The sequence below is a fragment of the Muntiacus reevesi genome, chromosome 4 (genome assembly GCF_963930625.1).
Source record: "Muntiacus reevesi chromosome 4, mMunRee1.1, whole genome shotgun sequence".
NCBI classification, from domain to species: domain Eukaryota; kingdom Metazoa; phylum Chordata; class Mammalia; order Artiodactyla; family Cervidae; genus Muntiacus; species Muntiacus reevesi.
The window spans coordinates 41,333,675-41,360,902 of NC_089252.1; the positions used below are offsets into that span (position 1 = coordinate 41,333,675).

Genomic DNA, 27,228 nt, shown 5'->3' on the forward strand with positions numbered 1-27,228 from the left:
AGTTCAAGTCCCAAAGGCCTTCAGAGGAGGAGAAATGTAGGCCCTCCAAGGAGAAAGGGTTGCCGTGGGAAGAATCCATCTGACCTTTCTGTCTGCGAACGGGTTGACCGGGGGAACAGGAGGATTTATCAGCCCTAGAAGGATCCTGCAGCCCTACTGTGCGTCTGGGCCTGTGTGGGGTAACAGGTTACCAGGGGCGTTCGCGGCCCCCGCCGCCGTCTCCGGCTCCGGGATGGAGTTCCCCATCCGGCCGGCGGTGGGCGCGCGCCCCGCCAGGCCGAGGCGAGCCTCGTGCGCAGCCGGGGGTCCCGCGGCCTGGCCGCCCGCTCTCCCTGCTCAGTGGCCGCGGTCCGCGGAGGTCGGCGCTGCCCGCTCGGGGTCCGGACAGCCCACCCCGCCCCCGCCCAGCCTGGCCGCCGCCGGTCCCGCTTGGAGGGGGATGGGGAGGGTGGAGAGGCCGGGGGACCGCGAGGCAGACGCGGCCGCGGCGAGCGGGCCGGCGGGAGACAGACGGCGCGGAGGCGGAGACGGCACTGTCTCCCGCTTCCCCACCCGGCGTTGCGGACCGGCCAGCGAGGCCGGGGATCCCCTGCGGATCGAGGAGGAGCCGCCGCCGCCAGGCCGACTGCGCTTCCCGGGAGCGTGGAAGGGGGCGGGGAGCGCGGGGAGCCCTGGCCGATCCGGGCCCTTAAAGCATCCCGCCCTCCCCCGTCGACCCCGGGGGCTCGCCGCCTCACTCCAAAGCCGCGGCCGCAGGTAAAGGCTGACCGGGTGCTGCGGCGTCTGGCGAAGTTCGGGGCGCGGGCGGGAGGACGGGACGCTGGAACGGGATGTCCTCGATCCCCGCCGTCGGTGCCCTCTCCAGGGTCGCGCTGGGCACTGCGGCGCCCGGCGCTCCCGGGGGCGGGCGCGGGACGGCGGCCCCCACCGAGCCGTCGGCTTCCTGGTGCCCCGCGCGGTTGTGCGCCGCCGCGGCGCGGTGGGGGAGGCGGGGTCCGCGGGCAGGTTGTGCGGGACCTACCCGAGTTTGCGGGGCCGGAGGACCCTGGACCCCGCGCTTCCGGGTGTTGCGCGCGCTGCGCCGGGCAGGGGCTGCAGGGGCTCCCGCTGGTCCGGGCGCCGCTGGCCCTTAGACTGCGCCCCGAGCCCGAAAAAAAAGCGGGCGTGGGCAGGATTTCTGTGACCCTCGCGGCGGAATAAACAGGAAGCGACGAGCACCCAGCCCGGCTGCCCCGCTTTGTCGTGCGGTCTGCGGGGCGCCTAGCGCGGGATGCCACCCGGGACCTCGCCGGCTGCCTGGGGCTGGGCGCGCCGGGTAAGCTGGGTGCCGGGCCGCTCGCCGTGCCGGCCCCCAGGGCATCAGCTTGGTTTTAAACTTTTTTCCTAATTGGAAAAGGAGGAGACTTCCGATGAGGCGGGGGGCGAGGGGGTTTAGGAAGACAACGAGGACCGCGACAGGTGGGGGGCACCTGGAGAAGGTAGGGGTTCGGGGCCGCTTGCCGAGTGAACCGTGGCGGGTTGGCACAGCCGGAAACTCACCAGACGCAGGAGTGTCCGTGAGTGCAGTGGATTCAATAGCTTAAGTTTTGTTTTCCCCGTAGACTCTTTTAATTAGTTGAAATTGGATATTTTTGATTTGCTTATTTCTCTTCCTCTGTGTCCCATCTATTTTCTTCTCTTTCTCTATTACTTTGGCAGCTTCACATCTCTGGACCCCTGGCTTGTAGTTCGGTGTTGTGTTCTAAATGTGGGTTATGACTGTGATGAGTATTTTTGGATGCCCTACTGTGTGTGGGCATTGTGGGACGAGGGAAGTGAGCTGCACGGAGCTGGTCCCTGGAGCTGCTGTTAATAGGCTTCTTGCAGTGGAGGTGGCTGGCCTGAAGATTGGTGCATCTCTTCCTTTAAAGGGAAGATTCCTTTGAAAATGGCTCTTCTGCCTGTTGGGCTGACCCTAAGGGTGATCTCCAGTCCGTGTCCCCTGGAGTGGCACAATGGTTCTGGTGACCCTGCACGGAGAAACTGCCGGGGTTGTCCAGTCAGGTCTGCGTTTTCATAGGAGAGTTTAGTCTTTCCAGGGCTTTTACTGTGTGTGCTGTCTCCTCTGCACAGCTGCCCTTGGACTCTGCACAGTAATATTGGAACATGTTCTTTATGTTCAGTGAAGGGTCGTAATGTCAAATTTGAGTCATTCCATGGGCGAAGGAGTGGATCTTATCCATGTACATGTATTGAATTATAATATTTGGCTTCCTGTCAACCCTTGGATGGGCGCCCTTTAATGGTCCTTGCAAAGAAGTGCTTTTTGGAACATGGGGTATATTCCTCATGATCTTTTAGAGCTTAATTATTTTAAGAGCTTCCCTTTGCTATTGACATTGAACACACTGTTAGGAAATAGGGCTGAGACTGTAAATGCCAGTGAGGGATTTGCTGCTGCAGACTTGGAGCTGCCTTCCTCCCTTGTTTTAAAAGCTGCCCACCCCCTGCCCCCGCCCCCAATTTCTTCATATTTTGCTGTTACCCTGGAAGAGTCTTGGCTGTTGGTGGAGTCTTCTAGTTGGTGGAGGCTTGTATATACGATGGAGAAAACTGCCCCCAGCAGGCTTTTAGGGCTGTCTCTCGAATCCTCTCTGGAACTGTTTGCATGACCACAGTCTTGCAGAGGAAACCTGGCCTGTGGCACCTGTTTACTAAAGGATTTCGTGCCAGTTTGGTGGCCTATCATTTGAGAGTCAGAGTCTCCTGCCCCCACTTGCCAGAGTATATACATACACAGACAAATTTCATTACCCCCCCACTCCCCCACCCCCCACCCCCCAGATTGCTGACAGTGCTCTAAGAATAGTTTTCTTGCCTGGCCCTGAGAGCAGTATCCACCCGCCTGCAGAGGTGTTTACAGTCCTGGGCTGCAGTCACGGTTGACTTAGCGGCCTGGCAGAGCGGCCAGTGGCTTGTGGGATGCGATCAGCTGTTCCTTGGGGCTGCTGGAGGGGCACCTCCCAGCCGGACAGGGGAGCCTAGGGAAGTGACAGTGACTTAGCATCCTGGGCTCTGTGGTTCCTGGCCTGTGGTCCAGCAGAGACCCCTGAACTTGTCTGGATTCCTGTGCAGTCACCCTCATGGTCTGGGCAGGAGGTACTCAGGGCGTGGGGCATGGTCAGTGGCACCCATGACTGCTGGGTCTTCCTGGTGGCCCTTGCAAGTTTCTTTTCCTCTTTCTTCTGTGTCTGGGCTTATGGTTGCTGTGAGGTCTGTTCTTTGAGGTGAGAGTTAATACAGAAGAAAGAAATGAAATGATCTTTCCATGTTAAGCTGGAAAATTTTTAGAAACAGTTGATGCACTTCATATGGATTATGGCCGTTAAATGTGAGCAGTGCAGAATGGTGTGGAGTGCCCCCCAGTGGCCCTCTGTCCCTGCTTCCACCCCCTACTTTTAGAGGTCTCAGGACATTCTCCGGAAAGCCAGTCTTCTGATGTCAGAGTGACTTTCTGCCTTCATGGTATGTGTTAGTCTGGAGTTATACTGTGACCTTGTACCCTGGGTGTGAAGGAAAGTAAAACTTCAGTTTTTAATAGCAATGTATAGCTTCTGCCTCCATCTGAAACTTTAGGCCATGAGACTTGCCACATCTTAGGGAAATTTTGGTGACATTATTAGTTTCATTTTTAGGCAAGTCAAGTAGGCGACACAAGTGAGCACCTGTTTTAATTGCTGTAGAAATAATTGGGTTTGTAATTCAAAGTAATACTGTTTTTCTCGCTACCATAGGAGGATGTGAAAATAATGCTTGTGTTGTGTCCTATCCATGTGATTTGCGTATGGATTGCTTTTCTTTGAATTTCCACTAAAAATGGTACTTTGGCCTTTTAAGCTGTTTTTGTAAGAACTTTTCTTTCCCCCAAGCTTGTTTTCCAGATAAGTCTTGGAAATTACGAAGAACATAGCTATAATTTCTCCCTTGATTGGCAGCGGAGAGCTTTCCCGGACAAAAATAAGGCTGCTCTGTGCCAAATGGTTGACTTTTCTAGAATAAAAACTCTAAAGGGTTTGCAAAGAGTCCTCTGGTTAATATATTGGCATTCCCAGAACCCACTAAAACCCGGCAGCCTGCCAGACACCACTTAATGAGGACGCGGAGTGTCTGGCTCAAATCCCCAAGAGCAGAAGCGGGTGGGGGCTGCTGTCCACACCCTTTATTCATTTTTAATGACCGTACTTTTGTTTTGCAGATTTTGTTCTGCACCCCTCAAGACCCACAGCCGTGGTGCTGCCCCTCCCCCATTAATTTATCCGCTCGTTCACTTGGCATTGGAAAAGTGTGGAGACTTTCAAGGTTAAGGATCCTGGTGAGGGATCCTTTCTGTTTGCGGGAGTTCTTTTGTGGTTGGCTTTCTGTTTTCTCATTCTTCCTCCCACCCCCCAAACCCGGTCTTTATTTTGGAAGAGGAAGAGAGAAAAGGAACAGAAAAGGAGATGACAACTTTTTTTTGTAATGATGCTTTATTGTCTCCTGGAAAAGCAAAGCGTTTATAAAACTTTAAGTTTGTCAGACAGTTTATATGACAGTGCAAGTTGGTGCTTGCCAAGCTCCAGACAGATTGCTAATGTTATATGACAGGGGAAAAGAAATTACCGCTGTCTGCGAGCGGTGGGCGGGGCCAGGCACCGGGAGCCTGCAGGCTCTGCAGTGCGTGGGGTGCGTGGGGGTGCGTGAACAGCCTCCGCCCGCTGCCTGGAATTCTTCGACTTGCTTTGGAAGGAAGAAGGGTGTGTCTCTTGCTTTTATTTTCGGCAGGGCTGCAGGGCGGCAGGAGCCGGGGAGCAGCTCTGTATTTTTTCTGACCCGGTGACGCTTTGCCTCGCGGGCACCTCCGGGCCGCACGACTCTCCTCCTTCGCATCAGAGGACAGGATTCCTCATCTTCCTCCCGGGGTCCAGCTTCCGATGACATTGAACTGCGTTCTTAGCCGCTCAGGTCCTGAGGTGTCTCGAAGCCAGGTTTACGGCTGCATTGTTTCTGCAGCTTGCAGACGTTGAGAATCAGTTGCCCGAGATAAGGGTGCGAGCTGCCGCGGGGAGGGGGCTGGTGGCACTCCTTAGGCACAGTGTACTTTCATCCCTGGCATGTGGAGAGTCAGCTGGCAGCGTGACAGGTGTAATGAACTTAATGGACTTGCTCTAGTTGGTGGGGACACTGCTCGTATTACAAAGCCAGCTCCTAAGTCAGGACTCTGCCAAAGGACTCGCAGGACCTTCTCTGTGCAGACGGGATCCAAGGCCTGGCCTGGCTGAGAACTGGGTGCGTGTGAGCCACACGGTCCCTAAATGGACCCAGACTTTCTCTTCAAAGGAAGGCTGCTCTGTCTAATCTCCCCACCCCTATCCTATCCATATGGTGGGGTGTGGCCCTGCTCCTGGGATTGCAGAGTGCAGGCTCCCAGTGCTGCCTCCTTGGTTCCCCAGGAATGGCTGGACCCCTGGTGGCTGGTCAGTGGCCCTGGGGCCAGCAGCCTCCGCACACAGTTGAGAGGGAATTTCCAGAGTGAAATCCCCTGTTCTGAAGGCGGCGGCCAGGCTGTGCTTGGAAGGGCTCCCGCAGCCAGGGGTCAAAGTGGTGGGGGAGGCAGCAGCGCCTCGGTGCCAGGCCGTCCTTAGCGTCCTGAGAGCTCCTGTTAGCTGGTTTCATCCCCTAGCAGCCCTAGGATATGGGCACTGCCATCCCTCAACCCCCCACAGGCACACAGGCAGCAAGAAGGCCTGAGATGCTGGAGTGAAGAAACGCTGTGCCTTCTTTGGGGACCAGTCTTGGCAGTCAGAGTGGAGCAGGGCCCAGTGCTCCTCCTTCCTGCCTGCCTTCCTCTATGGATCCAACTCACGCCTCTCCTCCTAGCCTTACTCTTCTTTCTTTTTTTAAAAAATATTTCTTATTTATTTATTTGGCTGCACCAGGTCTTAGTTGTGGCAGGTGGGATCTGGTTCCATGATTGATTGCATTGGAGCGTGGAGTCCTAGCCACTGGACCAACTGGGGTGTCTCTCCCCACCCCTCATCTGTAATCCCAGCTCCTATGCCTGTCCTCCTGTGGTCACAGCCTCAGCTTTGAGAATTGGGGTTGGGTGGGGCTCCCATGGGACTGCCTCTCTGATGTTCTCTGGCTGGGTTTGTTGGGGGCCGGTTCTATTTTCCTGGCCCCCAAAGCCTTCGGGCTGGGCTGAGGTGGCCCAGGCCCTCGCTGTGCAGCAGAACTCAGCCGGTCCCCAGATGTGGGGTGAAGCAAAAAGATAATCACAGCTCTCAGATTCTCTGTCGTGCCTTGTAGGGGGTTGGGTTAATCAACCACACGTGTCTGCGTGCAGTTCTTGTGTCCATCCTGGATAGACCCAACTGTTTGAGCTTATGGGGCCTGAAGTGAGACCCCAGGAGGTGCGGGTGTCCGGAGCCTGCAGGATGACCCCCAGCCCTTGGTAGACTTTTCCGAGGCCGAAGGCGGGACTAGACCTTTCATACCCCTGAGTGGCTGGGTGGTACTGTTCCCCACGAAGGTACTGTGGTGCCTACAAGCTGTGGGCACTGTTGGGCCTCAGTCTAGTGTGGTCCCTGGGATGGGGGTGGATGGGTATCCATTTGTGGTGGAGGCCACGCCTGTCTGGAGGAGTTCCTGTCTGTTCCTCCTGTCAGGTGATGGGGGGCCCAAGGGCCCTAGACCAGACTCCACACTTCGTTTGAACCTGACTTTTTATTCCAGAGATTCTTTCAGGCCTGACTGAAATCAGCGTCACAGACCTAGTCTCTGAAATCCTTTTTTTTCCCTGATTAAAAAACAAGAAGAAAATAATAATGACTAAAATTACCTGTAACTTCACTACCTGTAAAGATGACCTCTATTAACAGTTTTGTAGATTCTTTCCAGGCTTATTTATTGATTATAAAATCATGCCTTGAACTTACATACTTTTTATAAACTTTAACATTCTGTCCTGAACATATTTTCATGTAATTTAAATATTCTCCAAAAATACCACTGCTGATGAGTATTAAATTCCACCCTGTGGTTATATTGTTATTTTCTTAAGCCTGTTTTGGGACACTGAGTCTGCTGGCAGTTTTCCGTATTATAAATAATTCTGCACCAGACATTCCGGTTACATTCCGGTTACATCCTCTGGACAGATTCCTCAAGGAGGAGCTGGTGGGTGTGAGAACTTTCAGAGGGGCCCCCAGAAAGGATGGGACACTGCACACAGACATGGGGGTGACTGCAGCCTTGCCAGTGCTGAATATAGTTTTAAAAAAAGATCTTTGCAAGTTTGGCAATGAAATGGTATGTTTAAATTCTCCATCCTATCCTTCTGTTGTGAAAATCAGTGTAGCATCCGGTGACCCACAGGTGAAGAGAGTTTGCTGTCATCAGGGCTTTGCTGTGGGCAGATGCAGTGATGTTAGTGGGTGCTTCACACGGGGGGATAAAACCTTTGTACTATTTTAAATTCAAATTAAACTTAGGCAGACAGGTTAAGGGCAGTAAACAGTCTAATAATACATTTTAAAGAGAAAATTAGGGATTTTATGGCCAAAGACCGTGTCTGACCTTTCCCTGACCCCCTCACCCTAACCGGGGCGGGGGGTAGGCAGTGTGGACTTGGGGGTGGAGGGAGGAGGCCAGGGCTGGGGTGGCTCCGTTAGCAGGTACCTGAGGACCTGAGTGACATCCCCCTCAGTCATCCTATTCGCTCTCAGTCCTTGCTTTCTGAGATCAGACTCTTCCTTGGTCTTTCCCCCAAGGATGCCAGCATGAAACTCATCTTCTTACTGTTTCACTTGATGGCTGATGCTAGACCTCTGGCCTGGGTGTCCTCTGTGGGGTTGGGGGCCTCGCCATGGCCCCTCTCGCTACACTTCTGCAGATTTCTGCTTCCAGACAAGGCAGGAGCCCGTCCTGAGTGCAGACTCCAGAGGGTGTCAGTGCTAGCCGCTCTGGAAGCCCCAGACAAGGGAAACCATCTCAGTACGTCGCAGTTAACTGAAGCCCGTTTTGTTTTCCTCCAAAGGCAGCCTGTTTGGTTGAAAGGTTGGGACCATCAGGAGGGTGCAAGTCATGACACCTGCGTCTTGGGGTAATTGGGCCCCCGCGAGCTTGCTCTGGTCTCAGGCACCTTCGTGCAGTGGTGTGGGGGCAGGTGTGGGTGCTTGGGAGCGCTGGCAGGTGAGCCCAGTGAGCGGACAGCAAAGGCCACAGGCCCACTGGGCGCTGATGCTCTAGTGGGTGACTGCGGCCCTCTGGGCACAGCCTGTGGGAGCCCCCTTGGCTGTTGTCTTGACTGCTTGGCACCCCCACCCCCACCCCGCTGGCCACATGGGGAGCCACACCCCACTTTCCAGGTGGAGACGCACCCTGGACAAGGCCTGGGGAGGGGGCCAGATGAGGCCTTGGAGATGTAGCGAGCCAGAGGACCCCAGGAAGTGAGAGGGCTAGCTGGTGGCCACCCAGCTCTCTGACTGTGGGGGGCGGGGGTGGCTGGGGGAGCAGCCCTGTGGGGTCTTGAGGAGTTAGTACCAGCAGTTCACTGACCAGGCTGATGGTCCCTGTGTGTGGGGCTGGCCGCTCCTCAGTTGGAAAGGAGGGCCTTTTGGACAGAATTCAGCGTGATTTCAAGGGTGGCTAAGTTGGGCGGCTTGGCTGGGCGATTGTATTTCTGTGACTTGGGATCTTAAGATAAACACTGAAGCCTTCAGAACTGAGCTTCCATCCTACTGGTATTTAAATATGAGCACCAGTCTTTTACTTCCAAACCAGAGGTCCTGGGATTTATTTATTTTCATCTGAAGAGTAATGTGAAAATAGCAAGTATATACACACAGTCTTCACTGTGTCAGTTAGGTAGTCAATTTAGTCCAGAGAAATGATAGCCTTTGTTTCCGATAAGTGAAGCTGGCCCCTCTGTGGCTTGGAGCATATGTTATTTGATGGACTCCCTTGTGCTGAGCATGGAGCATGGAGCATGAATGTTCACCCTTTTCCTGTTCTGACGTGGCTCACTTTCTGGAGTTTAGGAATCGGGACTCACTTATGTGCCTGAGCGAGCGGCTTCCGCGGGGGCCCCCGGGCTCCAGTGTCGGCCGGAGCCGCATGAGGGACGCATCACCGCATAGTATGGAGGGAAGTTTGGCGGTGAGGAGGTTGCTTTCCTCTGCTGCCGGCCGTGCCCTTGCCCTTCCCTAAAACAGCCGTCTGCCTGCTTCTTAGGTTCCAAGGGGATCAAACGAGGTATAAAGCTCACGCAGACCAGCTGGAAGAGTCCAGCCTCAGTGAGCCTCGATGAAGCGCGGCTGCTTCCAGTGAACCGAATATCTGGGGCACGCGCGCAGCCTGTGCGGTGGGGATTCCGCTCCTGCCCCCGGACCGGAGACCCAGGAGCCTGAGTCTGGGCACCGGAAGCGGCCGCTGTGACCACGCTCCGGGTCTGAGCTGTAAGTCTGGGAGGAGTGTGTACCGGGGGCAGGGGCGAGGCTGCTGGCTTGCAGCTCTGACCGCTGGCCGCTCTACGCGCCCTCCCTCTCCTCTGCTCCGTGGGGCCCCGCGATGTCTGAGTGCTTGGTCTGCACCGGACAACCAGGGGGAGACTTCAGGGAGAGGCTGGCTTTTGGCTGGGAGGTGGGCCGGACAGTGGTTTGCAGGGTGAATGGAAGGGAGAGGGGCCTCTGTCCCGGGCCCCCAGAACCCTGAATTCTGAGTCTGGACGGCGCAGACCTGAGCGTGACCTCCGTGCGCTGTGAGCACGGGCTCCGCTCTCACGGCCAGTGTGTGGGTTATAGGTCTGCTGCACACTCTTGCTCACAGCGGGATGTGTGTGAACAGTCGGGGCCACTGTTGGCCGTGGGACCGCATGTCCAGGGAGCTGTGGCAGGAGGGCAGGTCCACAGTGACTGCGTGGCTCCTGCATTTCCGGCTCTGCTGCACCTGGTGGAGGGGGAGAGCACAGGGAAACACTAGCGGAGCAAGCCTGGGTCGGATCCTGCCAGTGCAGAATGTGTGTGGTGGTCGAGCTTCAAGGGTCAGATCCAGTCTGCGCATGGCTGTTGGTGGACGGCGTTGCTGGGGAGGGGACACAGGTGCTGGGAGGAAGTGGCAGTTGATCCGTGAGGTGACCTGCATGGTAGAGGGAGGAGGGGGCTCAGGGGACGAGTGTGAGTGGAGGTGGGACTCGGAGGCGGGAGGCACGGTACTTGTTGGAGGTGGAGAGTTCGGTGGTTCTAACTTCATGGCGCTGGGTGGAGGTCTGCAGACTGAGTCTCTCGCGGAGCTTCTGCCCATCTTTGGTGAAAACCAAATCAGCCAGCAGTGATGGTAAACTGGGGCTGTGGGGACACCTGCCTTCCACTTGTTTTCACACCTGGTTGTTTGCCCTGGAGGCTCTGTCCCCAACTCAGGGCTTCAAGACTTGGAACTTGTTCACGTTTCACAAAATGCTTATATGTTGGTACTCCAAACAGCTCATACCAGGAAGTTAGGCTTGTCACTTTCACATGGTGACAGTAGTGGCTTCTGTTTGCAAAACACATGTAACTTTTTCAAGCTCTTCAGAGACAGTATTTAATCTCATGATCCTTGGCTTTAAGGAACAAAGAATGAGATGTACGTGGAAATGTAATTAATTTCTAATGCAGCTGTTAGCTGAATATGGGATTCAGATCACAGTTTATTTTAATGTACAAAACCTGATGGGAAGAGGCGCCCTGCAGTCATCTAGGCCTCACGGTGGGTGGTTTTCTGAAGGAACCCAGGCTTTGCAGCTTGCTGTCTGGACAGGCATAATTTTGGGAGGTTAGGGCAAATGCTAGTCAAATTCAGAAGCACAAGGCAACTTGAGGGCTGATCTGAATGATCATTTCCCTGTTGTTGTGCAGAAAGAGACGTGGGGTGCGGCAGGGTCCGCGGGACAGTGCTCTCACCACCCTTGTTAGAGGACGCTGTGCCGGCAGCCCTCTGTGGCACTTAAATCACAGCAGGTCCTCAGGGCACACCTGGAGTGTCACCTGGTGGTCACGATGGAGCTGACGTCCCCCTGTTTGTCCTGTGTCCTTCAGACCGGCTGGTTTTCCCCTTGTGGCTTGGATGCTGCTGTCTTGGTGTCTGTCTGTTCAGCTGTGGGTGTGGGTTACTGCCGGTTTGCCTCCCCTTTTAACAAAGGAGTGTTTGAGCCGCTGGGGGTGGGGGGGCCCTGTCTGGTGACATCAGGTTGCCCCAGCTCTCACGGTGCCTGGCCACCCCTGCGCCTCGACCTTGGCAGCTCCTCCTCCTCGGGTTCTCCTCTTCTGTGGCCACCATGTGTCCCTTCGCCTTCTTGGACCACGAGCAGAGTCAGGCTTGCTCTGTGGCATTCTGCTGTCTCCTTTGCAGGCCCCAGAGGTGCTGTTTCTCCCCAAATCCAGGTGTGTCCTGAGCTGGTGATGGAGGCAGAGGCCAAAGGGTCCCTTGTGTCCCCTGCTTGGGCATCCACTAAACCGCCAGTGTGGGCTAGGTGACCCTTGGAGGTTTTGGTGCAAAGGAAGTGCTTTCTGCCCTCTTGCGCTGCGAATCAGTACCTATCTTGGAGGGTCAGTGGCATTTGGGGGTGGCCCGACCCTGAAGGGCAGTGTAGGGAAATGGTTCCTCCTTGCTGAGCAGAGTGCTTGTCTTCTGTGTTGCTGGGATGTTCTCTGCTGTTGTTGGAGTGGGGACTATGGCGAGGAGGGGCAGGTGGTTGGTGAGCTGGTGGGGGGACTGAGCACCCCTTACCTGAGCTTCCTTTCTGTGGTTCTTTGTCACTGGCGAGGTTTTATTGACAGCCTCCTCATGATGAGACGTGGTTGGGTAATCGGTGACATGGCCTGGGGGTCTGGCCATGTCTGAGGGGCCTGGCCCTCTGTCAGTGGGGAAGGTTTCTGACTACTGAGCCTCCAACCCATGCCTGGAAAGCGTAGAATTCCGTCGCGTGGATTGAAAGGGGCTCTGTATTTACGTGGAGGCCTTCGCCCCTGACTCCACACTCAGGCCTGACTGGCCAGCGGTCCTCCCCAAGCCTGTGACTAGAGCCGTGTCCTGATCCCCCCTCTCTGCCCAGTGATTCAGACACACAGCCAGGAGCTCCCAGGGACTCCCCCTCCCCCCTGAGGGGCTTGTTCTGCCTTCAGAATCTGCCCTCCATCTGGTCACTTGTCTCCGTCACAAGTAGCTCAGCGTGTGTCCCTCCCCTGGGCTCATGCAGGGGTCTCTGACCAGCCACTCACCTCCCTTCCCCATAGTCTGGTTTCAGCTGAGTGAACCAGGCCTGGTGATTGGGCTGCTGTGCCCAGACTGGGGGCATGACTGCTGTCCCCTGGGGCTCCCCACTGTCCAGCTCCACCCCCAGGGCTTTGTGGTTGCTACTGAGACCTCTCCCCAGGGCTGTGCATCCGTCACTCACTTCACTCAGGCCTCGGTTGGGTGTCCTGCCCAGAGCCTGTCCCCATTTCCTCTGCTGCCCAGGACAGCGAGCATAGGACCCGGGGAGCACAGGACCCAGGGGGCACAGGCCGGAGCCAGGATGCAGCAGGACAGCCACTCCTGGGCGGGGGAGGGGTGGGGCGCTGGGGGTCCCACCACAGTCCCCAGGGGTCAGGCCAGGCCTCTGCGTGAACAGACGGTACTACCTATCAGAAAGGCTGAAGCACACAGCCCAGGCTAGGGCCGGAGGTGGGGCTGGCGCAGCTCAACTCTACACCACCCCGCCTCACCCCCAGGTGCTTCCTCATCTACATTAACTACATTGACTGTTTTCCCTTGAATGACCTGCTCTCGTTCTTTCTCCCTCTCTCCCAGTTTAACCCACTTGCCGAATAAACTGCTGGTGAATGAAAAGTTATCTGTTTCAGGCAAATTAATCCAACTGTGGAAGATCATCAGATTTGCTAGTGTTCTTGAAATCATCGTAGGTAGAGATTTTCCCCTTTAGACCAAGTGTCTGTTATAACCTTGGTTCTCAGCTGTTTTCTTCTGTCCTTGGGATCAGGAAAAGTTCAAAGTAGAGAAAGTTACGACCTGTGAGTCATTTTCCCATCTTGTCAAAGAAGACTAAGCCCTGAACAGATCCCTGGGAGCTTGACTCATCCTCCAGACACCTGACTGTGCTTTTGTTCTGGTGTTAGATTCATCTTCTTGAGTTGTGTGGCCTCCCAGGTGGCACTAGCAGTAAAGAACCCACTTGTCAACACAGGAGACACAAGAGACCCCGGTTTGATCCCTGAGTTGGGAAGCTCTCCTGGAGGAGGGCATGGCAACCCACTCCAGTGTACTTGCCTGGAGAATCCCATGGACAGAGGAGTGTGGTGGGCTATAGTCCATAGGGTCATAAAGAGTCAGACACAACTGAAGTGACTTAGCACACACAGCAAACCTTAGTTTCAAATGCGTGAGGATATGAAAATTATTGAGTGGGACAAGGAAAAAACTTGAATAAGACAAATTCTAGTTAGTGGCAAGTAACACAGCGATTCATTTCCAGTGATGGATTTCAGCCTGTGTGTTGTGTCACAGACACTAGGGGTGTTTGCAGGAGAGGTGGGAGTCTCCCTATGTCCGGGGGACACATCTGTGGTCCTGCCCCCTCCAGCGGTGGTGGGCTGTCTCAGGGTTGAGTTCCACTCTGCCTCCATCAGGAGTTTGTTGGAAGGAGGCAGGCACTGCACTTCCCTGGAGAATACTTGGAGGGGATGGGCCACGACCTTAAGTATGGATGTCTCCAGCATCGCCCGAGGATGATTTTTGAAATCCTGTCTTTTTCCCCTTTCCTTGTGTGCTACAGTGATCACTTTTATAACAAGAAAATCGCCAGTGAACTTGATTTCTTCAGGCCATGGAACAAAAAGTCAGTTTCTGAAAAACTGTGGAAAGCAACGTGATATGTGTCTGTTTTTAAGCATCATGGAAGCAGGAAGGAGTTTCTATGGTGAGGTTTACCCTGCACGGAGAGCTGCGCCCTGAGCGTCCCATGTACACAGACTTTCTCCTCAGATGTGGAACCAGTCACACGCAGGATCACGATTCCGTCTTTTTCCCTCAAATCCCCATTTGACTTTGATCTAAAAGCATGAACAATCCTGCGTGCTCTCTGCAGCCTCTGCCTCTCAGCCTGAGGTCACCTGGGGTTGCCTGTGAGCCCACCTTGCATGTTGTCTGAGGCTCCACCCTTGCCCATTGAGAGCAGACTGTTCAGAAAGCTGGCCCAGGGACCTTCAATTTCCACATCCATGTGTTTCTGCAGCCTTGTGTTGGAACGTGTGCGGGTTCTCTGATGCCCTCGTCTGAACCACTTGGAGAAATCCATGGTCACGTGTCTGTAAAGTGTTCCCTTCAGTCTGTCCATGGTGCAGAACACAGATGCTGCAGCCCCTCTGCGTGACTGGCTGCTGTTGACCTGCTGGTGTAGGTACAGGAGTGGGTGCAGTTCTGTGAAGAAATGTGGCCCATGGAGATGGAATCCCCATTTCTGTTGGTGTCTCGAGCTGGGCTGGAGGGCCACTGTGCTAGGGGTTGTCTTCTCCCAATGTGGCGTTAGGCCAGTTTGTTCGGAGGCCCCGGTACTCTGCACCTCTGACATCCTGTTAGTCACACTTGGAAGTGAGAACATTTGGACTTAACCTTGGGGCTTTCCAGGTGGCATTAGTGGTAAAGAACCCGCCTGCCAATGCAGGAGATATAAGAGATGTGGGTTCAGTCCCTGGGTCGGGAAGATCCCCTGGGGGAGAAAGTAGAAACCCACTCCCATATTCTTGCCTGGAGAATCCTATGGACAGAGGAACCTGGCAGGCTACAGTCCATGGGGTTGAAAAGAGTCGGACATGACCGAAGCGACTTAGCACGCATGCGCTTAGCCTTGGGGTTGAACATTCCTGCAGGTAGGTCACAAATGATGTCAAGATTTTAAAAGTTAGGTTACCTCTGTTCCTGAAAGTTTATAATGTCTTTTTATCTACAGATTCTTAATGATTTTTCCTAACAGCAACTGCTTATTCATTGATGATAAACCAAGGAGGAGAAAGACCCAGGCAAACCCAGGTCTCCAAACACATCCATTCTCACCACACAGGCTTTCAGGTTCTAACCTGGGCAGCTTTTTAGTTGCCAGGAGGTAGTGAGAATTATGGGTTGTGTTTTCAGGGTGGCTGCAGGGTTTTAAAATCCACATCCCCGCTCCTTTGTACCATTATGCTTCAGCTTTTTAAAACAAACTTTCTATTAGTGCCATTGCAGTGACTGTGTTTACACAGAGTCCTCCTGCCCTTCACCTAGCTTCCCTGACTTTGGTGCCGCATCAAAAGAAACACCGCATCAGCTCACGGTGACTGCATCCCAGGTGCAATGCACACAGACTTGCTGGGTCTCACCACTGCTCCTACTAAACCCTGTTTCCAGTGCTTAGTCATTCAGTAGTGTTCCACTCTTTGCGACGCCATGGGCTCTAGCCCGCCAGGGTCCTCTGTCCATGGGATTTCTCCAGGCAAGAATACTGGAGTGGGTTGCCATTTCCTCCTCCAGAGGATCTTCCCAACCCAGGGGTCTAACCAGGGTCTCCTGCATTGCAGGCAGATTCTTTACCGTCTGAGTCACCAAGGAAGCCTAGACCCAGTCCTGTATTTGTGTTGCATTCAGCCACTGCTATGTTTATTCTCCTGCTTATCTTCATCCTCTTATTATGGTAAAATTTCAAACAATGAATGTAGAGAAGAGCAGAGCATCTGAGGTGGTTCCCTTTCTCGACTGTGACCAGCCTGTGGCTCGCTCGCTCCTGTCCCCACTGGAACTCACGTCCTGCTGATGAGCTGACCTTGAGCAGTGCCCGCGGCCTCAGTGGTGCCCTTCCCATGTGTGCCTGGGGGCCCTGTGAGGTCCCTAAGGATCTGATGCTCTGCAGTTGCTCCTGTAACACCCTGAAGCGAGAACTGGGTTGGGTCTTTTCTTGCCTTCTTCCACAGTTTCCAGGAAAAGTGCCCTGAGTGGGAAGTCGACCAGAAGGGTTTGCGGGCAGGTGCCCTCACTCCAGGGCCCTTGCTACACTAAGTTCATGTTTCTTATTCAGCCTGAGCCCCTCCAGCTCTGCCTGACCTTTGCACAGAGCCTGACTTCTGTGCCCACCTTCTCCAGGTTCTTAGATGCCCCTGATCCGACATGCCCCTCTCCCTCCAAGAGCTGTCTGTGGCTGCTTTTCCCCAGTCATGGCTGGTACCTAACACAGACATCCCCCCAGGGTGTTATCTGGCACTTGTTAGTTGAGTGAGTGAATGAACCACCAGCATATGCTAGTAAGCTGCTTCGCCCCAAGGTGGGGATAGCTAGATAGTTCTCAGTGTTGGTCCCTTGGGGTTATTACATTTTAAGATGTTACAGTTGCTTCACTGAGTTGTGGAGCTTCAGGCTGTGGAGGAGGTGGGGTGCTTTTCTTACTGGTCTTCAAGTTAAGTTAGTGTTTGTATGAAAACTTAACCCTGGTGACTAAATAAGGGAAATAGAAAAGAATGCTTCCTCTGGGCTTCCCTGGAAATGGGACCGTCTGAGGGGACATGGGTCTTCCAGCGGGAACCGTGTGTGTGGATGGAGTAAGTCTGCTCCCCGTGAATGAAGCTTGATGAAACCTGATGTGATTGCTGAAGCTCAGCTGCAGATGTGCTTTCGTCCCCCTGTGGCTGTTTACTGTGCTGGGGACCCCGGCAGCACCCCAGCCCTGTGCCAGCCGGAGGACTGGCCTCGGGAGGCCTGTGGCACCCGCCTTGTGCTTCTGCAGCCCCTGGTGGTGTTGCAGCTGTGGGCGGAAACTTGGCCTGGTGGGTCCCGGCGATGAGGCCCGGCCTTTTCCCTCAATCATCTGAAGCATCAGGAGTGGATGCAGCATCACGGGTGGATGCTGACGCCTGTGTGTGCTCCTGTCACACTGTCCTCAGGGGACTCAGTCCACACCCTGCAGGGCAGAGCCTGGGGTGATGGTGAGGCGTGTGGCAACCACTGAGTCATGTGGAGACAGAAGCTGCAATGCGGGGGCTGGTGTGTGAGTCAGCCTGGGGGCGCTCTGGAGGGAAGGGTCTGCGGGGGTCCGTCCTTGCTCCTGGCACCCTCTCTGTGCAGTTGCATCAGGCTCTTCTGTTGATTTTGTATGTTGGCATTTTGCTCACTTTCTAAACTGCTGCCTGGGCTGTCAGCACTTGCCTCTTAATGGGGTCCTGGGGACGGAGGGACCAGCTGGCATCTCCCCGGGGACCCTGGGCTTGAACCCTTGGACAGCAGCAAGTCTGTGGGGCGGCTCTGAGCAGGGTCCCACCCGCCTCAAGCATCTCCGGTGGCCTGGCACCTGCAGGTGCTTCTCTAGGGAGCTGGGTGAGCGGGGGTGTGCCCTGGCACACAGCAGGGAGCCTCTCTTCTCTATGGAAAGGGTCACGAGAGGGGCTGCCTGGGTGGGGAGCCCGGGTATCACACCTGTGCTGCAGTGCACCTGCGGGGGTGAGAAAGTTGCTGAGACACACAGCTGTTTGCCATGTGTACTTCCTTGGAAACATCGCCCATAGATCTCAGAGCTGTTTGTTGTGTTTTCCTTAAACATTTCTCTTGTCAGAATGATGAGAAAATTGCCTGTGTGGGAACTCAGAAGTGCAAATTTGTTAATACCTCCTTTGACAACGGTTTGTGTTCAGAGCAGTTTATGAGCTGTCACAAGTCACTTCCCGTTAAAAGTGCTGCCGCCAAGTGGAGGGGGTGGTGGTGGTGGGGGGACCTGCCAAGCAGGCCCGGAGGCCCAGTGGGCACATGCCGCTAAGGGTCTTCAGCCAGTGAATTAAATGGTAAAGGGTGAGGTGGCCGGGTTCCTGTGGAAAAGCTGTTTTGGAAGTCTTCTCCCTTTTAGCAATCCCCAGAAGCCTGGTGTGAAGGTGCTAGCTGATGTATCCCTTCTTTTGACGGCCAGAGAGGGTCCCTCGGCGGCCTTTGCTCCTTTATGGCCCCGTTCGTCAGCTTGGCCTCCTGGTGGTGGACTTGCTCCAACCCATACCACCTGTCTGTTCATGGCAGGCAACTGCAGGATGGTGTTCTGGGGTCCAGAGTGCAGCCTGGGCCCTCGATTTGTTAGAAACCAGCCACTGCATGGGGTGTTTTCTAGCACAGGTTCTCCATGGAGGTGATTTTCCCCACAGGCCACACCTGACAGTGTGGGGAAGACATCTTTGGTTGTCATAAATGGGAGGCAGGGGTGGGGCTGGTGTTGGGTGGATAGAGACCAGGGAGCCTACAGCTGTCCTCCAGGGCAGGGAGGCTGTCACCCAGCCCTAGGTGTCAGCACTGCTGAGGCCAGGAGCCTTGCCGCAGATGACAAGTGACAACAGTGGGTCACAGTTAGCACACATGCCGGGTGGGCAGCTGCTGGCAAGACGTGAAAGCTCCAGTGTCTGCTGCTACTCCTTGTTGTTCACTTAATATCCAGAAAACTCCATTGTCCCAAACCATCTTTTGCTTTTATTTTAAAATTTCTTATATAATTTTTAAAGGATACACTCCATTTATAGTTATAAAATACTGGCTGTGTTCCTTGTGCTATAAATACATCCTTGTAGCCAGTAGTTTTTACCTCCCACCCCCACCCCTATGTTGCCCCTGATGACAGACCACTAGTTTGTTTTCTGTATCGGTGATCCTGCTTTTTTTGTTGTTGTTGTTATATTCACTCGTTTGTTGTATTTTTTAGATTTCACATGTAAGTGAGGTCATATAGTGTTTGTCTTCCTCTGTCTGACTTCAAACAGATGTTTAAACATGAAGAGGGACGTTCAGAATATGGACTTGTCGGTTGTGCCCTGAAGGTTAAATTCTTTCTCACAGTTGCCTTTCCTTTCTTTTACTAGGTCTCTAAAAAGCATTTGTGATCTAATTACACCTTATAGAAGTCTGCAGTTGATACATTTGTTGTTCATTAATTCAGTGTTTAGGCCAATCATGTTTCCTTCTGGCCTTTTTCTGAGGCCAAGGTTTGGTCTCTCGAGAGAAGTGTTCCTCTTTCCTTAGCTGGCTGGGACAGTGGTATTCCAAGGCGGGCAGAGAAAGGACTGGGCCAGAACAGTGGCCTTTTGACCTTTACACTGTAACACAAGGTCCCAGAAAATGCCCTCTGAAGGAGACTCATAATTTGTGCAGAAAGGGCAGGTCTGAGGTGTTCACCTCCAGACAGACCCACAACCCTGGAGGGGCAGCAGTTCCTCATTTTATCCTCAGATCAGGATGACCGCGTGTTCCTGAAACTTGCTGTTGTTTTCCTGGAGTGCTTGTGTTACACAATCCCGTAACATCTCCTTCAACGAGAGAGTTTGCATAGTCTATGGCAACTTCCTACTTTCTGACTCTTGGGTAAAATGAAGTTTAGTTGTGAATGTCCCACAGTTGTAGCTCTGAGTAAGGGCCTTGGTAAAAGGAGCTGCAAGCCTTAGTATGTTCTGTGTGTCCTATGTTGTTACATGCTTTTCATTCATTTTTTCCCCAGTGTTTCTTTATTGTTTTCTGACTTTATATCTACATTATCTTTATTATCTATTTATATCAACCTTCTATCAATCATCTCTGTCATCTTTATCTGTCATTTATTTCTGTCCACTTATCCTGTCTGTGTGCCGCTCACACAACGCAAGGGTTGTTCATTCTGTCTTCCCTTCTAAGAGAAAAGGCTATACTTTATTTTCAGATACCTCCTAAGAGCACATGCTGATTTTGATCAAAGGTCACTGGTTGGCTGTTGAGTGGCCCCTGCTGCCTCAGCTTCTTTCAAGCCCAACAGCAGACAGGTCCTCCTAGCTGGCAGCCCTTGATACCTGTGTATGGGCATGTCCTCAGTTCTTCTTTGCCCAGGACCCTGGCTGGGTGATGAAGTTTTGCATCAACTTGACCACATTTGTTCACAGCTGGGGTGTAGGGGTGCATGATGCGAGGCAGATGCGAGGTTCTCTGTGTAGCATCTTGGACTTCCGCTGAGTATTTGCTGCTGCTGTTCTTTCTCCCATGATTTCTTTCCCTCTGCAAAGATGTCTTTCTCTCCAGGACTTGCTCTGTTTTTTTTTTGACCTTCTTTCTCAGTAGACAGGAGTGGTCACCTGTCCACTGGTGTGAAGTCCCTCTGCCTTGTCACTTGACTGAGGAGAGCCCTTCATCTGTGGATGGAATCTCCCTGGGGACCAGGAGCTCGTCACCTTGAACACAGCCCCTTCGAGGCCCGTGTGGACAGGGTGAAATGTACCCGTGCTTCCGAGTAGGCTGGCCTTCCTTCCACGTGGGCCATTTGCACGCACCACTGAGGCCACAATGGGCCTCCTCTTCCAGGCCGGACAGCTGGTCCTCCCCTGAGCTGTGAGGGAAGGACCCAGGTTGAAGATCGGACAGCTTCCTCACTCCCTGGAGCCACATCCTCAGAGTGGGCCTTGCTGCTCTTTAAAGAGAGAATATTCAGAACATGAGACACACCTGAATTTAATGATGAGTATAAAAACATTCTGTAAAGATAGAAAAGAATATGTATTTATCATTGTTCAATTACACAGTGTCCTTCATGAGTGTAGCTAATTAAGAATGGAGATCCAACCAGTCCATCCTAAAGGAGATCAGTCCTGGGTGTTCATTGGAAGGACTGCTGTTGAAGCTGAAACTCCAATACTTTGGCCACCTGATGAGAAGACCTGACTCATTTGAAAAGTTCTTGATGCTGGGAAAGATTGAGGGCAGAAGGAGAAGGGGACAACAGAGGATGAGATGGTTGAATGGCATCACCGACTCAATGGACATGAGTTTGGGTAAACTCCGGGAGTTGGTGATGGACGGGGAGGTCTGGCATGCTGCGGTTCATGGGGTCGCAAAGAGTCGGACACGACTGAGTGACTGAACTGAACTGAATTAAGAATGGACCTTTCTGTGCATATCCTGAGTCCAATAACTTGGGTAAATGATGCTCTTAGGCAGAGAAGCCTTTAACACGTGTTTTGTATTAGACCTTGTGCTGTTTCCTTTCTGTTAAAAATTGGGGTGAGCATTAAGCATTGTTTCATACTTTTCTCTGCAGGTGGCTACATTTGGATTGTGTGAAGTAATTTTTCTTAAGCCTTTCTCTTCGTCCAAGACTGAATCTGGATTGATTGCTGTTTATAAATCTTCCCAAGATCCTTGCTGGAGACTGTAACTGGAGAAGGCACAGGAGTGTCTTTCACACCTGTGCTGTTGTAGAAAAGCATTTAAAGTAAAATCTTCCTGAATCGGGAGCATCCCAAGGTAGCTTGTAACAGAATTTGAGGCATATGTTGGCAGAGTTGTCTGTACAGTGATGTAAAAGCCCTCTTTTCCTGACCTAAAACCGGGTCCCGAAGCCAGAAACCCAGACTTCTCCTGGCTCTGCCTCCTCCTCCCTGATCCTCTGATCCATCTCGGGGCCATTGAGTTCTGTGGTCGTACTTCAGAGTATTCTCTCACTGGCCATTTCCATTCTTACTCGTAGTTACTACGTTTGATTCCCGGTGTTTCTTGTTTGGATTCTGCAGCAGCATGGGGACAGACTGCTGTGCCTTTGACCTTTGGTTTTTCCTTCCCTCCCCTTGTGTCTTTTATGTGCTTTAGAGAGAGGGTCTCAGACTTCAGTGTGTGTAAGAGTCATTGGGAGGGCTCCTTAAAATGCAGTTTATGAGCTGTCAGGTGTTCTCATATGTTCCCTGGTCTGGGACTCCAGAACGACTCACAGCTGGCCACATGATCCCAGTGACCCGACCTGAGACTGTCTCCTGGCCCCCTCCCACTGCTCCCCATGGTACCCTGTTTCTCTGGCATCAGCCAACAGACCTCACCCTTCCTGGCCCCTCTGCCTGGAGGTTGCCCTTGTCGTCTGCTACATGGCTGGGTATCTCCCGGAGAGGAGAGTACTCCTCTGGGCACATCTTCAGCTGCTGGAAGGTGTAGCAGGAATGAGCTTCTTGGGAAATGACACACTTGGGGCAGGGGAGGCCTTTGCTCTGCTTCTCCAGAGCAGTTGCATCATTGGGAAAGGTAAGAGGGCCTCCATCAGTCGTTTGGGGGACGGCTTGTGTACCTGCTCAGTTGTGGGTTCTGCAGCAGCCCTCCTGGGCAGGGTGGCCTGGTGTCAGCCTCGTTCAGCTGCCCAGGGCCCCCATCTCCTCCAGCTTCTGACCGCCAAGCTGCCTGCCTCCCTCCCTCCCTCACATAGGTCTGTTTCATTTGGGTTTAAATCTTGGTTTCCAAATGTCAGTAATGTTCAAGAACTACTTAGGGGGCTTGTTCAAGTGCAGATTCCTAGATCCCACCCCCAGATAGTCTGACCTGGGGAGCTGAGACCTGCCTGGTGCCCAGGAGGCCTGATCTAGGCCCCAGCGAGTGGCCCTTGCGCAGACCCGCCCCTTTCTTCCTTAGAACCCAGAAGCACAAAAGCCTGCTTTGCTACAGAGAGACTGGAGAGACTCTCTGAAGGCAGGACATTGGCTCTATTCTTCTGCTCAGATAGTCTTGGGGACAAGTGCCTGCTGCAAACGGAAAAGAGACTCTAGTTTTTGCCTTTGTTGTGTCCAGTGGTCAAGAGAGGTGAGGTGGAGTCACCTCATCTTCCATGTCCCCGCTGAGGTCTTGGTGAGAATCTGCAAGGTGTCCATGGCAAGGGGGAGGCAAATAGCAGCTCCTCAAGCTGCAGTTCCCAGTCATGGAAGTCATGGCTTCTGGAATAGCAGTCTTCAGTTATACCTGTACTTGCAAAAAGCCCCAAGAATTAAATGTATTTGAAACATTTTCTGCATGTGATTATGTAGAGTCATGCACTTTCATTTATTTGAATTTTTTTTTTTTTTTTTTGCTGTGGTGTGTCTTTGTTGCTGCTCATTGGCTTTTTCTTTTTTTTTCCCCCCACTGGCTTTTTCTAGTTGGCGAGTAGTGGCTACTCTCTAGCTGCTGTGGGTGGACTTCTCATCGCAGTGGCTTCTCTTGTTGCAGAGCATGAGCTTCAGTAGTTGTAGTACATGGGCTTACTTGTCCCATGGCATGTGGGATCTTCCCAAACCAGGGACTGAACCTGTGTCTCCTGTATTGGCAGGTGGATTTTTATACAGTGAACCACCAGGGAAGTCCATGTACTTTTAAATTATCAAGGAATGCTTGTTACTTTTGAAAACTGTACATGCAGCCGCGGTAGCGTGTGTGTGTGTGTGTGTGTGTGTGTGTGCGCGCGCGTGCGCGCACACATGCAGCCTTGCCGCACGGCTGTCACCAGAAGGTGCTCTGTCTCTCTTGTTTGGAGGCAGCAGCACTGGGTCTCCCCCATCACACAGGATGGGATTTGAGAGGAACAAGGACAGTTTTCTCAGGATCGTAAGAGTTTCCAAGGGCGGCCTACGCATGATAATTCACTTTCTAAAAACAACCTGTGCAGCTCGCGTGCCTCTGACGCTGCCTCTGTGCTCAGACCTGGCTCCTGCTGTCTGCAGCTCGAGACGAGCACCCTCCCTTGACACTCGGTGCCCCTCAGCCTCGGCCCCTTCTTCCTTGGGGTCGGCTCTGGGGAGGTTGGGGTCAGGTCCCCCCTACCCCTTGCGAGTGGCAGTGTCCTGCGGCTGTGCTGGGGCCCCAGGAACGGCTTGCCTTGGACTGTGAGTCACTCTCCCGTATTAAGCGTTAAAGTATAGTCGATTTACAATATTGTGTTAGTTTCAGGTGTACAGCATAGTCTTTCGGTTTTTTGTTTGTTTGTCTTTGCAGATTATATTCCATATAGGTTCTTACAAGACTGTGGCTTTAATTCCCCTTGCTGTATAGTAAATCCTTGTTGTCAACCTATTTTTTGTATAGTATGTAACAAATTTACGGTTATCAAAGGGAAAGGGGAACTGTGGAAGGGACAGATGAGGAGTATGGGATACAAACTAACTGTCCTTTCTGAGCTTGGGTTTAGGTCAGGTGCAGACCAGGGCATTCTTTCCTCAGACTTTGTATTCTTATACTTTTCAAGCTGAGCCCACTGCCACGGTGATCTCTGTCATCTTCTCTGTCAGTGGCAGGGTGTTCTGTGGCTCTGTGAACGAACTGCAGGCCGGGATGACTCCCCACCCTTCCGCTCAGTCTGTTCCTCTCCTTGTGCCCCAGTCTCCTCCAGGTGGGGGCATCTGGTCCCTTCCTCTGGCTTTCTGCTCCTGGCTCGGCTTTTCTCCCTTCTCCCCTCCCCCTCCTGGTCCTGGCACCACTGTAACTGGGAAGGTGGCTGATTGTTTTTTGTATTAGGTCTTTTAGTTGTAATAATTTCCCTTCTCACAAAAATTCCAGTTATTTGAATTTTCCAACTGTTCGGGCTCTGGCTAAGTGGGGCTTAATTTCACCTGAGGATCTGAAAACTTGGTGCTTATCAACTATACTGTTGAAGATGCTGAGGAAGGGAGATATTTTGATAAGTCAGTGGATGCAAAATATTATGCTTTCAAAACGACTCTTCCTTCTGGTCCTTCGAGGCTGAAGCATCCTGCCCACATCGCATTCTGCCCTGGGCTTCATTCTCTGTGACTAACCTTGTGGGCTGAAGTCATTTCCTGATCTGTCTCCCCTCTCTTTATCTGTATCATTCATTTTAGCTTTTACTGCTTTGTTAAAGGCAAAAGTAATGCACAGAGTGTAACTCTAAAATGTTTGGAAGCTATGCAGTATTATATTGTAAACCTGTATAAATTCTTAACAAAGTTAGTGGTTTAGAAGGATTTTCAGGAGAACTCCATCTAAAAGGTAGTAAATTCCTTAAAATAACTGAACTTCAGCTTATAACAAGGTCATTGTTTGGCAGCATTCATGTTTTTAAAGCTTTCCAGAACTTGGAGGAGGAAATGATTCTGAGACAATGTAGTGATTGAAAAATAAAACTAATAAATTAACATTTTCATTGTTTGCCAATGATCGACTTCCTTTCTTCCAACGTTTTACCCCACATTCTGAATAAATTAAACCATGTGAAGAACTAGAAGATTAGCTTTACTTTTTTTTCTGGTTGAAATTGGTTTTGCAGAAGTGGAAATTTGGCAGCAAGTATGGAAACTAGCAAATCAGTTTACAGTGTTCTCTACTTTCTTTAATGAAACCTAAAAGAATGAGGAAAGACTCCATGGCGTCAAACAAGAGAAGACTAAATTGTGTATGTTTTCTGAAATTTTATTTTTACCCTTAATTATTCAGTAGCATGTAGAACAATATGTCCAGACTCTAGTTGGCTAGTAGTTGCCTCCCAGTGTGTAGAATTTCAACTTCAGTAGTTATTTTTTCCTGATTTCATGGAGATGTTGGGAAATATTTTCTAAGAATAGTATAAAATGAAGAGGAATGTGGTAATATAATAAAAAACTGTGACCTAATGGCATATAAGCAGTTGGCTGACGTCCAACCAAGACGTTGACCTCTAATGAACTTGACCTCTAATGAGGTGGTGGAACCATGGATGTATTTTCAGTTAAAATGATTAATTAACATGGGATTGTTGACAGCATCTGTATTTCTTTCACATGAAATGGGGCAGATGGATGTTTCTTTGAACAATGGTTTCCTCATCAATATACGTTTTCCAGCCTGCTGCAGCTCTCGTGAGCACATCTGATGGAACATGGCTTGCGTATAATATACCCGAGTTGCAGTGTCAGATAAACAACATGTTTTATTGACTTTTAAATAACATGTCTCTCTTCATCCTTGGACAGTTTATAGGTTTCTACACAGGGCCAGGTCCTGCCTTTGAGTTGATCTCCCTGTGTTCTTTCACTCCCTCACTTGGGTGCTGACCTCCCCTTTGCCCAGGTGGTCCTTCCATTACCCCAATGGTGGCTCCTGTCACCTGAAGCCAACGTGAACATGCTGCAGTGTTACCTGAATACCTGCTGTCAAGAAGGTGCTCTCTGCTGAGGGGTCTGCTGATAGACTTAAATGTTGAGAACTCCATGAGGCATAGTCAAGACTAAATTGATCTTGAATTTAGTTTGCTTCTTCCTGCTGGTTTGGACACCTTTAGGATTTCCTGTATCTCTGGTTGCTATGGCAGAGGCTCAGCATCTGTGTGAATAAAGGTGGAGAGAAGCCCACAGGACGATGGCTCCCAGGCCCCCACTACTTAGTCTACTGATGGAGACTGTGGCCACCACTGAGGGTGGAAGAGTTTGGTTTTGCCTCTTCCCGTGGCTTCAGCATCTGGCACAGGGCCCAGGTGTTGGAGTCTGGAAGCCCATGTGGAATGAAGGCTCCTCCTTCTGCTTGAGTCAAAGCCAGTCACTACGAATGTGCAGAAGCCCTGGGCCCACCACCTCTCTGACCTTGTTTCTGGGACCCTTGCCTGTGTTCACTGTGTCCAGCACCTGTCATTGTTCTAAAACCTACCCCAAGAAACTCCTGTCAAATCCTGGCCTCCTTCCAGCCTCAGGGGGATGCGCTGGCTCACCCTGTCTGCTGGCACAAGCGCCTCCATGGCACCTGTGGGCTGGATGCTGGTCCAGGGGTCAGGGGTTCTGGTGGGCTTGGATGCTCTTGGGTTGCTGCCTCCTGCCTCCAGTCTCTTCCCAGTGTTGAGTGTTCACTTCCTCCCAGGACCAGGCACTTGGCTAGTAGGAACAGCTCTCTACCAAGCACTGGGTCTCTATTGGATGTTAACTATTAATATAGGTTGGTAAAAAACTGAGGACAGTTTTCATCTTTGGCTTCTGAAAACCGGTCTTGACATTGACGGGCTTGCTCGTGTCTGTCCTGCTTCCCCTGTTACATTTTGGGTTTTCAGGAAACTAATAACCTAGGTCCTCCTTACTTTCTGAGAGTACATGGCAGGAAGTTTGGGATGTTATAACGGGTCTTCAAAATGCCACTGCTTCTCCAGCCTGCGTTGAACCTGTGCGCTTGCCCGCCCTCCCCCAGCCTTTGAGGGTTAGGACTTTGGCACCCACACGGCCCATAGCATCTGCATTTGAATGTGAGTGAGGCTGCTGCATGGAGGTCACTGGATAAGAGGCCCTTCCTGGAGGCCTCATCCACTGACAGGGAGGCTCTGAGGCAGAGAAGGGCCTTGATGTCCTGTAGTCCTCATCACACTTGGGGATCTTTTCTGGAGGCGTTGGGCTTTGCCTTTTTTTCTTCCCTTGAGTTTGGAAATCAAACTGTTGAGGCTGGGGTGCCAACCCATGAACTGCCCCCAGG

At 52.3% G+C, this 27,228-nt stretch overlaps 1 protein-coding gene across 1 annotated transcript in view; it reads left to right on the top strand.

Annotated features, from left to right (window-relative positions):
• Nucleotides 1-259: 259 nt before the first annotated feature.
• The window catches only part of LDLRAD4 (low density lipoprotein receptor class A domain containing 4), a 153,628-nt gene continuing 126,659 nt past the window's right edge, over nt 260-27,228 (top strand). Inside the window, 1 exon segment of the mRNA XM_065932631.1 lies at nt 260-756. The gene's annotated coding sequence lies outside the window, so the exon portion shown is untranslated.